At 36.4% G+C, this 12,419-nt stretch overlaps 2 pseudogenes across 1 annotated transcript; one reads left to right on the forward strand and one right to left on the reverse strand.

Annotated features, from left to right (window-relative positions):
• Window positions 1-2,124: 2,124 nt before the first annotated feature.
• LOC148849421 (auxin-responsive protein SAUR68 pseudogene) lies at window positions 2,125-2,774 on the reverse strand (annotated as a pseudogene). Its single transcript, XR_016100251.1, has one exon. The product of XR_016100251.1 is annotated as an auxin-responsive protein SAUR68 pseudogene (transcript).
• Window positions 2,775-10,175: 7,401 nt separating this feature from the next.
• On the forward strand, window positions 10,176-10,592 carry LOC148849422 (auxin-responsive protein SAUR67 pseudogene; annotated as a pseudogene).
• Window positions 10,593-12,419: the final 1,827 nt, after the last annotated feature.

Genomic DNA, 12,419 nt, shown 5'->3' on the forward strand with positions numbered 1-12,419 from the left:
CTTGTCCTAGACAATTATCCGGCATGCTTGATCCCATATATAAGTTCAGTGCCAACTCATAAATCCTGCAAAGAGTCAAAAGTGTCAGATACATAGTATCGTGAAAAAATAATTAAAAGTAGTAGGCCAGTAGCCAAAAGAACAGGTACATAGTAGATACAAAGCAATGGGGGTATAGAAGGAAGGAAGGCAAGTGGTGGGGGACCATATGTTTTGTTGTAGGCAATTTACATGACCCTTGTTTTTTAGGCCTCGTTTGTTTTTCGGTAATTTATTTATCTGGTTTAAATGTATTTATTTGGGTAAGTGTTTCCTAGGAAAGATTTACTTAGTAAGTGCATTTACTTATATTCTTTTATTTTCCATATAAATAAGGTAATGGACATTTTAATCATAAAAATCCATTATTAAAATGGATATTTTTATCCCATTCAAGTGTTGCCATCTTTCCCCTCAGGTGGGAAAGTTATTTACTCACCTAAGAAATAGGTATACCTAGGAAAATATACTATCCCTGGTCTCCACATAAATCTGGAAAAAGAACATAAGTTTTTTGATCAATGGGATACCGACTTTCTCTACTCTCAAAATCCAAAAGAAAAAAGAACACCCCCTTAGAAGTAAAAATGGAGTTCATCACCCATCTTTGTCCAAACAAATTGAACATCCAATGTGACTGCATGTAGGGATTTAGTATTCTTTTTACTTTCTGGTCTATTACTCTAGGACTCTTCCCACCTTGGTATGTGAAACAACTTATTCTTCACCCGTTGTTTTAGGGACTATCCAATAAAACAAACGTTGTCATTTGGGAGGATGTTTATTAACAGAAAAAGAAACTATGAAAATGATAGATGATCTGAATTATTTAGATAAAACATCAAATAGATAAGCTGCTGCTTGAAACTTGTCAGGCCAACTCAAATCCTATGGGACTCTATTTGACTTGATTTCTACTGGTTTATTTGGATAAGCCTAAGTTGGATGTAGTTTGGTTGACTCTAAGGATGATTGTGTAAAAATGAGAGGAGCTCGATCAATTCAATCAAATCTAAACTATAGGATTAATCTTATCCTCGAAAAATTTGTTTGCAATTTAATGTTTCTTACATAGAACTAAGTATCTTTGCAACTAAAACTTGTGTTTAATATATGTAAGGGAATTTCTCTTCAAATAACCTTCTTTTTTTCTTTTTAATGGTAATGGGCTACCCAACCAAACTCTGGGAATTGGAATGACCCAATCCAATTCCAATTCCAATTCCAACCTCTATTCCCGTGAACCAAATGAACCAAATGAACCCTTATACTTATTCGTAACTTTTAAAAGAGTCAAACTAGCAATGCCACATACCAAATTTTATGCTTGTGTGTGATTCTTACGGTCTAGCAAATTAGTGTTGTTTTTTATTAACATATCCAGACTCCAATCTAACACAGGGTATGGGGATCATCTTCGGCCCAGTCCAAGGCCAACCGCTTCCATGTGCCATGTCAAAAGAGAGCAAGCTGGGCCCGCAATGGGCTCAACTATTAGAACCTTATATCTGCAAGGTATAGTGCGACCCCAGACCCAGAGGTCCTCTACAATAATTCCACTTTTATCAAAAAGGCTAGAATACCAGCACTACCCAAAATATGACCAAGAATATTGTGATATTAAATCAGACTTGTAGGCCCAATACGTGGACCTGGTTATGGCGACACAATTCTTATAGAGCTTAGCTCATTTAAATATAACAATAAATTTAATGGAAGGCCAAAACCAGCAATCTAAGGTCCAATTTGGAAGATCATCTAGGAGAGAATATTCAATCTGATTGGGTGATCGTATTTTTTCTTGGACAGTTGGAAAACAATATTGAACTACTATAAAAACAGAACTCTTTTTTTTGGTAGGGCCCATTGAAGGGTAAATCAAGATTTTCTATCCCATGTGTAAAATGATCAATGGGTTGATTTTTAAGCTAAAATGTTTGCTATTTATCATATATAAAAAAAGTTTGGACAGAAATCACTGAATCACAATTCGACTTAATTTGGTTAAGGAGGTGGCGCTTCTCAAGATAAAGGTTAGGTTGCTGGAAAAAGTACTACTCTTGTATGGGAATATATACTAACATATTTGTATCAACTTAATTTCATTTTCATTAAAAAATTCTGCTGATGATACAGCTATAAAATTTGTATATGTATAATTATATACAAAAAGAAAGAAGAATTGAAGATCATGGTCCTGATGGGCTATAGCAATGTTCAAAATCCATTGACAAGTATAGGGCAATTTCCTGGTTCTTGGTGGAGTGAAGAAGATAATGAGCACCGATATGTAGATAGGGTCACAACTAATGCCTTCTCTAATTCTCTTGAAGGACGTCTTTGCATCATTGAGATGATGTACTCTGCAAACGCCGAGTCACATGGCAATGTGATAGGACCATCGCTCGGTAGTCCAAACTCTTCTTCGGACATTCTGAGTAACTCTATGAAGATGGGATTGTTGAGATACGCCAATGGAATAATAAAACGTTTCTGATCAGCCGTGTACACAACAAAATGGTCTTCAACAGCAACCATTGCACTGCACTCATCCACACCCCTTTGCAGTTTAGTTCTTGGCGATGAGATTCTTCTCCTGCCGATGGCTGCCAACTTCTGCCACTTTCTTGCCATGGCAAGGAGCTTCCTATTGTTGATCATGTTTTCTAGTGTGAGCTTGAGAGAAATAAGGGTCTTGAGGAAAAAATTAAAGGAAGAGATTGTTTTGGAGATGGAGAGAGCAATGGACATAGCTTAGTTATATATAACTGCAAGCGGAGACAAGCCAGAGAAGAGTAGCTTTCCTTGTGTTGGGTTGTATGGGATGCATAGTCATGTGATGATTGGATTATTAAGAGCTATGCTTCAAGACTAAAGAGGTTGACAACTTGGCATGATGGCTAGATTGTTGGGTACGTGAGTGGTCCTGACCTGATGTACATGTGGGTATGGGGGCATCACATCCAATATTGGATTCCTTTCTTTTCCATCGGTTATGCTATACAGACGACATACTGGGTCCGACTAATTTAATGTGCCAACTCATAGACTATGAAATTGTTGGTGACCACTGAAACTCAAGTATTGCTATACTTCTGAAGATGAAGATAATCTCTCGAAACAACAATCAGCATGATGAGAGCATTGTGGGGACACACACATTCGAGCCCGGATTTCCTGCCCACCACAATTTTGTTCATGTTTATCTTAATCATACATAGAGAATATCTAATCCTCTACATAGTATTATGCAGGGGGAGATGTTCCCAATTCACCGAGAGTAGTGTATTATGAGTAAATGTGGAAAGAATTCTAATGGGAAGGAGATCCGGATTCCACGCATCCATTACCCATCCTTTTCTCACCTGAACACCCAACTTGTCTAGGTGGGTGGGCAGTGGGCTTACTATTATGAATCATGGATCTACTCGCTTTTGCTTGGTGGCCTAAACTATGTCCCAAGTGGAAACTCCAACTGCTTTACCACCAACTTAGCCTTTTTTTTTTTTTTTTTTTTTTCTAAACCAGACCATTAGGCTATGTTTGCAGGGAAAGGAAAGGACTACCTTTTCCTTCAAACCAAACATAGCGTTAATGTAACTTTGTCTGCCCAAAATTCAACTGCCATATATATATAGATGTAACTTTCAAATCAACTGATACAAAATCTCATGTTTGGATTGGGATGCCCAAATTTTTCCTTTTTAGTATATGTTAAACTAAGAATAGGTAGTAGATTTTCCAAAATCCATACGGAATTGGCGTGTCAAGATGCGTACATGGACCTTCAATTAGGTTTTGGAGAATCTTGATGAATCCACCGTAACACCTATATGGGTCTTTGCCCATTGTCCCTCAAAGGCCCAGTTGGGAATCATAATTACCAGATGAATGGGAATTTCATGAATTAGTAATATTTAGATTTTTAGATTCCTTTTGGGAGGTGGTTTTGAGCTCATCCAGACGGCTTAAAACCAATATTTCATGAGAAAGCTTTGTTCTTCCAGAAGGGGCCTTATATTTGAAAATTACTGAATTAAAGCGTGGGCCTATACATGTACCTGATCTTCTAATCTCATGCAATTAGGGACGTAGTACGAAGATAGGATGGGTTTGTTTCTGGATGGAGGTCCACTTGGATCTCACAAGGACACCATATCTTAGCAAACAGACACAGATTGTCCTAAGTAGATACAAGAGGAGATGAGCCAAGTTTATAGATGTTAATTGGAATGCATGTGATTACAGGAGAAGATGTCAGGGTGGTGTTTGGTGCAACACTTGAGGTTGATATCAAACTCTTATTTTCATGCTCTTCGCCATAAATTTTGTATACTTGGACCACAATCTGTGGCAAAATAAACAGGGACCACTGTTTATCTCTTTTTCTTCTCATGATCATTTGCACTACCATAATTTTGCATCAGAGCAAATAAATTTGCACTGCAACCAACACAATCATAATGGACAATTATCTTTTTGGGGAGTAAAAGATTAAAGATATATAAAGACAGAGATACGAGTGTGAGCACCTTGTCTAATGGGACACCTTTCACACATTAAATGGTCTTAAACAGGGATCCCATAGACATAATTCAACATTTAAAGTGTTAGTTAGGCTGCATTTGTTTCCGGTGTAAATGCACTTTTACACTAATGGAGTTGAGACACGATGGTTCGGTGAGAGTGTAAAATATGGACCAGCCATTGTGCCCATTTACACTCATCTTGTTTAGTTATATCTTGTTGCAGCGAGAGATTTATCAGAAGAAAGAGAGAGAGAGAAGGGCGGAACCGGGGTGCCTCGCTTGATTTCCAATACCATGTTCGAATTTGACAAACCAACCTGTGGAATTTGAATCAGGCTGCCTTGACTGAGTTGAAGAAACTGACAACCAATGTGCGTGATGCTGCAGCCATGGAGGGAGGTCTGTGCTTCTGCCTTTCACTTCCCTATGCCCCGTCAGTCTACCAGATCCTCAAGTCCCCATGCTACCAGCAGAGGCACAACGGGAACAAAATGCCCAGGAACTACGAGATGCTCCAGCCATGGAGGGAGAGAGAGAAACAATGGGGTTGCACCCAATCTGAATAGGCCTCCAAGTTCCCCCAATCAAATCCCGTCGGAAGTGGTGGCGGTGAAGGAGAATGCCCATCTCGATTTGCTCCGATGCTGCCGATAGACACCACTTTCAGTTAAGAGAGAAGGAGAAGAGAGAGAGAGAGAGCGAGCGAGAGAGAAGGAGAAGAAGAAGAGAGAGAGAGAGAGCGAGTGAGCAATGTAATAAATACATCGATAATTTTGATGTATTTAATACATCGATTATCGATGCAATTAAATGGTAAACATGTAAATTTACACCGATTTTAGTGTAAAATTATATGTTTACCAAATGTCTGCAAAATCGAACCGGGGTGTAAAGTTTACCCCAGTTCGATTTTACACCTCTACCAAACGCAGCCTTAGAGTATTTTTAAATAACAAATGGAATGAAAACAAAAATTATGTTTGGAAATTCACTTCTTTAAAATTAAAAAATAAAAAATATAACACACAAATATTGCCCTTATTCACTTCCAGCCAAATTACCACTATTTTTTTTTATTGCAATGTTATTCATGATATCTTAGCTCTAAATCTCTAATGTTGTGAGAAAGTCAATGAGTAAAATCATAATATTGTGTTTTCGATTTAAAATATGGAATTACTGTTATAAACTGCCACTTCTTATATCCACATGAAGTCATCATCCCTCCCGAGTAAGAGAATAGAAGAAGTAACAGGTGTAGTTAGATTTGCAACATGTGCACTGAGATTCAATTCTATTGTTCTTTGTCTAATGCAAGAACAATTGTCAAAAAAAAAAAAAATACAATTCAAACTAGTAAATATAGATAAAAACCTCAAAAAGGTAAACCAAAACAATAATCCTGCAAAATAAACTAGTATAATACAAAATAAATAATAGACGAACTAGTAAGGAACGTCAATGAAAACAAACACTAAGGGCCTGTATGGTTTTTGGATTTTGAGAGGGGAGAAGTTGGTCAATGGGATTTTGGTTCCCATTGACCAAAATACCTGTTTTTTCTATTTTAATATTTGTGTGGGGTTCATAGAAAATTTATTTCCCTTAAATATCATTTACCTGGGTAATGATACTCATCTTCCAGGTGGGTAAACAAATTTTCCACCCGGGAGTTAGTTGCTAAAACTAGGATGGGATAAAGTTGACCCTTTTAATAGTGGCTTTTTATGGATAAAACGATCATTGTTTTATTTTCCTGTAAAATAAAAGAACTTGGGTAAAAAGTACTTGCCCAATAAAACAACAAATTCAAATGAAAGCATAGTTATCACCACTGAGGAATTCAAAGATTATCGAAAAGAAAGTAAGAGGAGGACCTCTATGTCAAAACCTCTATGTAAGACATAGAGGGGAGAAAGTATACATGACAAAAAGGAGAAATCCACCATGTCTCTTTTCCCTTCTCTTCAAATTTAATAAACACTGAAAAAGAAAGATAAAAGAGAAACATTCGAATAACTACACTGTTTGTAGGAAAGGGTTAACCAATACGGCGGAGCCCTTGTTTCAGCTCCAAGCAAGACGAAGGGTAAGAAGGAAATAAAAAAATATATAATACTTGAAGAAATACAGGAAAGTCCCTGTCTAAATCGACTCCTCTATGGAGAGAAAAAAGAGAGGTGGGAAATTAGTCCAAGAATTATTTTGTGCAAATTCTTATTAATGTTAGAAATGTGAATGAGTGTGAACCATAACAAATAGCGGTGGAAAAGGGAGAGGGATTTTGCTGATGTGGCAAGTTGAGAGTGTAAGGAGTGGTATTTTGAGAGAAACAACTAAGGAAAAACCTTGTTTGGGAAAGAGCTAGCTAGAGAAAGGAGAGGCCATCTGACGTGGGCCAAGTGACCACATTTGTTTTAATATATAGTAATAGATATGCCTCTTTAGATTCTGAATTAAACTCCATCAATCCTTAATTATGTGTAATCAATGTTTTAAAAACTGACCTGGAATTGGAACCACTTTGGGCACTGGTTTCTGGATCAGTGGTTCAACCGCCTAGTCCAAACGAATGACTCGCCAAAATTTAAAAACATAAAAAATGGTCAAAAAGCATTCAACAAGTTGAGCGGATCGACAGTTCAACCACCTAGGTCAACAGATTGCTGACCAAATCAACAATTTTTAACATAAAATTGCATTTAGGGTAAAATAGAACCGATTGCCGGAATGATTTACAATCCAAATAATTTGACCATCTGGATCAATGATGATTCAAAAACATGGTTAGAATATTTTATAAAGGGTGGTTATGATTTAATATACAAATTTTCAAAAAAATAAAAAGGATTAAGAGGCCTGGCCTACATCTACGTGGAGGGCCTAACTAGCTTATTTGCATCTTGGCGCCAACAGCTTTGAAGAGAAGTTCCCTACATTTATCCAAAACACAAGTTACCAATTTCAACCACCAAAAAATATCATGGACCTGATTTCATATAAAGATATATTAAATTACCAATACATTGATGATTTTGAAGGATAAGGTTAGTGTAATGGTTTAGACTTGATTGAGCCGATTTGCCAATTTTACACAATCATGATGTCAGCATCAACACTAATGTCCCATAGAAGTACATTTTTTTGTGGTTTTTCCCAAAACAGATGACGGACTGGCGAAGTATAAATTGCTTGATATACCAAAGCGAGCAGAGTAACGCCAGAAAGAAAGGAGTAATTAATGTATGATCCCACTAAAGCTCCCCACCACTTGCCTAAATTCTTTGCTTCTACTGCTGAATTTTTTGATGTTTCACGATACCATCCTTCCTGTATTAATATCTGATTCCAGAAACCACAGGCATTTATAAGATTTATGAGTTGGAACTGAATTGATTGGACCCAACATGTTGGATAATCGTTTGTGCATGACAGGAAAATTGAGATTCAATTCAATTATGGCCTACTGTCTTCATGAGGGTATGTTTATGACTTAACAACAACCCAGACATGCCCGCCTCTAAAATGTCAGTTCAGTTCCCCAACCCAAATTTCACATGGCTTTGTTTGCCATACAACCTAACACAAAGTAAACTTACGCTTGCATGGTTTCGTCGCCTCTTGCAATTATATATAACTGAGCTATTCCTATTGCCTTCTTCGTCCAACAAAAAATTTCCTCCGAAACATATATATTCTTTGTTAGCAAGCAAATTTCGTCATTTGAGGCTTAAGCTCTTTTCTGATCAAGCTCATATAAAGATTTATGGTTACCCACAACAATCTTATTGCCATGGCAAGAAAGTGGCACAAGTTAGCTGTGAAGGGTAGGAGAAGAATCTCATCACCAACAGCTGACATGCAGAGAGATGCAGACAGATGCAGCAAAAGGGTGACGAGTAAGGGCCATTAGGTAGTGTACACAAGCGATAAGAGACGTTTTCTTATTCCATTGGCATATATCAGCAATCCTATCTTCATAGAATTACTGAGAAAATCTGAAAAGGAGTTTTGGACTACCAAGCGATGGGCCTATCACACAGCCTTGCAAAACAGACTTTGTTTCGAAAATCATCAATTTGATGCAAAGGCATATCCATCCAAAGATTTAGAGAAGGCTGTCCTAGCGTCTTTCACCACTTGTCGTTGCTCGTTATCTTCAACTTCTTTGTTATATAGATAAAAGCATATATTTCGGATTAGGGGGTACCGGTGTGGAGACCACTTATCAAATTAGGCGCGATTGGTGAAACTTAGGGTTTTAAGTATGCATGATTGTTCGAATGAGAATATATATATATATATATGGTATAAGTATTGGTGAATGGTCACCTAACAAGGAAGGAGGGATTTTAGTGTTGGCTTGGTTTTAAAGAAATTATCTTTTTCTTACCTTAAAGTAAACCAAATTAAAAGAAAAAAGAGTATAATATGTGACACAACTATTATTTTCATTTTTTTTTTGTCCACATTCACCCTTTCAAGAAAGGATAAAAAAGAAATTTAATGGTCCATTTTCTTGACTTCTTGCAATCTCATGGAAAAGTTGTATGGCAAATTAAGAACATTGCATTGAGAATGGTATCATAAATACTAAAGTTTGTTATCGACCTCGAGTGGAGCAACGGAATGCCACCCAAACCCTACAATCATCAAAATGACAATCGTAATAGTCTATTCATATAGTCTTTGTTTTAGATAGGAATCCGAAAGAGAATTGGAATCAGTTAGCTAAAATGGAATTTCATTTTCAAGGGAGGAAAAAAGAATGGTATTCTCTCAAATAGGATAATGTCATTTCACCCCCAATGGAAATGGGATTCCAATTCCATCAAACCAAACAGTTGAAATAGAAATGGCACATTCCAATTTCAATTCTGAATTCCCAATTCCCATAAACCAAACAGGCCCATATACTTTTTTTGAACCATTGACATTTGCAAACACCCCCTTAATGAACTGCAGGTTTAAATGAAATCAAATAAATAAACAAAGAAACTTGATAAAACCAACAGTTTCATCTTGGGGCAGAGTTGAGGGCACCAAGCAAAAGCATGTGGATGGTTCACATACATACTAGCTCACCCACCATGCACTCATCATGTTGACTCCTTTGTAGGATGTTTCGCAAGATTATTTTCATCTTCAACAGTATAGCAGTACTTGGTGATTGCCATGCAAACAATTTCAGTCAATGAATTGGCACATTAAAATAAATGGACCCAGTATGTCGTCTACCTAATCGATTGAGAGGAAAGTAGTCCAACATCGGATGTGATGCCCTACTACCTCCACATATGAATGCCATCATCATTCACTCAACAATCTTTCGTGCCAAGTTGCCAAGCTCTTTAATCTAGATGGAACTTAATAGTCCAATCATCACATGGTTATGCATTCCATGCAACCCGACAGAAGGAAAGCCAGTCTCTTCTGGCTTGTCTCTCCTTGCAATTATATATAACTAAGCTATGCACATTGCTCTTTTCATCCCCCAAAACAATCTCTTCTCAAAATCTTAAGCAAATCTCTTCCTTCATCCTCGAGGCCCTTAGTTCTCTCAATCTCAAATTACAAAACATGATCAACAATAGGAAGCTTTTAGCCATGGTAAGAAAGTGGCAGAAGATGGCAGCCATTGGCAGGAGAAGAATCTCACCACCAAGAACTAAAATGCAAAGCGATGTGGATGAATGCAGCGCAATAGTGGTTGTTAAAGACCACTTTGTTGTGTATACGGCTGATCAAAAACGTTTTGTTATTCCATTGGCATATCTCAGCAATCCCATCTTCATAGAATTGCTTAGAATGTCTGAAGAAGAGTTTGGACTATCGAGCGATGGGCCTATCACATTGCCATGCGATTCAGAGTTTGCCAAGTACATTATCTCAATGGTGCAAAGACGTCCTTCGAGAGACTTAGAGAAGGCCTTAGTTATGATCCTATCTACATGTCAGTGCTCATTATATTCTTCTGTCCATCAAGAACAGAGTAATCAACCTATACTTGCCAGTGCCTTTTGAACAAGTCATATTGCTATGTCCATGGGGACCATGATCTTCAAGAATATTCTTTTTTTTTTCTTGAATTTTGTAAATAATTATACATATACAAATTTCGTAGCTGTTTCGTCAGCAGAATTGTTGGATGAGAATGAAATTGAGTTCACTTTTCTCATGGAAATCTATGCTTGTATTCCTATACAAGAGTTGTATTTAATTTGCTCAGGCAACATCATCTTTTAACTTGAAAATTGTCCACAGCAGAATTTTCTTCCCTACTTTCTCCCTTACCCCTTCCCAGCTCTCTCATAACTCTTTCCCATAATTCCTTCTTTTCTTCCCTACTTCTACGTCTTCTTCTATTCTTGCATTTTTATCCAAAGTTCACATCTTTAGATAACAATGGGTTAATTTTTGCCCTGCTAATAATGGTATTTTGTTCATTCAATTTCTTCCCCCACTCAAATTCCCAACCTGTTTTTCCTTACTTTGTTGTACATTCTTTCTTGGAATTGAGCTTTCAGTCTATTCTACATCTGTTGAGTTTCAAATCAAGGATAATTTGCAGTTTTGGAATTGGACTAGAGTGAGGGAAAAAATCTAGTTTAATTTTTGCAATTCTTACGGCTATATTTGGTTTGAAGGAAAAGGTAGGGAAAGGAAGGAAAAGGTATCAAAAGCTATACAAGGTTTGTCAAGGTCTTCTTATCTTTCTTTTCCTTTCCTTTCTCTACTTTTTCCTTCAAACCAAACATAGCCTACAGGTTAGTCATTTCCACCTCACCCACCAAGGTGAAAATAAACCAATTTTGGTCAACCAGCACTTGGAAGAGCTACCGACAAACTATACAGTGCTGTACGTGCTCAACACTTGCCTATTAGTGCACTAAAATGATACAGAACGGCTATTATATATGTTCGCTAGTTTGTATGAATGTGGTAGCTCTAAACGGGTTAGGAAGATGATACAAATGGGTTGGGTCCAATCCATATTGGACCCTAATCCGATAGAAACCCGACAATAATTATTTAATTTTTAGTTGTGGACTGGTTTAATTTCATAATTTTGGTAATTATTTAGAAATTAATGATTGAATAAATTAATTAATAATTTATCACAAATGAACTAAAAATCACTTACGGATTACTAATTAATTAATAGTTAACTAATGATATTTCAGCAAACTATTTATATTTTTTTGTTATACTTAGTGGCAACTTATCATAAAATTTATTGTCAAAAACTAATAATAAATAAATATTTATTTACAGTAATTACTAATTTATTGTAATTTACTTACAATATCTATATTTTTTTGTGAAAATTAACAGTAAATTATCACAAAATTTACAATTAATTTTCAATGTGTACTGAAAATAATTATTGAAAATTAACAATGAATTATTAGTCAAATAACAATCAATAATTTTCATTTATTACTTTTAAAAATTTTGGCAACTATAGCCACTCAACAAAATGGTGGATACATGCATCTCTTTTAGAAAAATTGTTTCCTGAATAATCTTGGTTCCTTCCCAAATTTTCTCTCTTGATTTTTCAATATTTAACCCTCATGATTCTTTCTCACTCTAACATCGTCTATTTTTTCCTTAAATTAGTCTTTTCCATCATAATTTGAGGATGAAAAATGGCCGTTTTAATTTTTTAGTGTCTAAATTATATATTTATTTTTGGGTAAATTACAAAGACCCCCTTTGTATTATGGGGTCAGCTACAAAGTTTCCCTTATACTTTTTTTTTTGCAACAAAGACCCCCCCTAAGCTTTAGCCGTTAGACAAAGATGGGCCCCCTTGGCCGTTAAGTCAGATGACGGGAGGCATTAAAT

This window comes from Nelumbo lutea, chromosome 6 (genome assembly GCF_056320005.1).
Source record: "Nelumbo lutea isolate HS-2025 chromosome 6, American lotus-T2T, whole genome shotgun sequence".
Lineage (NCBI taxonomy): Eukaryota > Viridiplantae > Streptophyta > Magnoliopsida > Proteales > Nelumbonaceae > Nelumbo > Nelumbo lutea.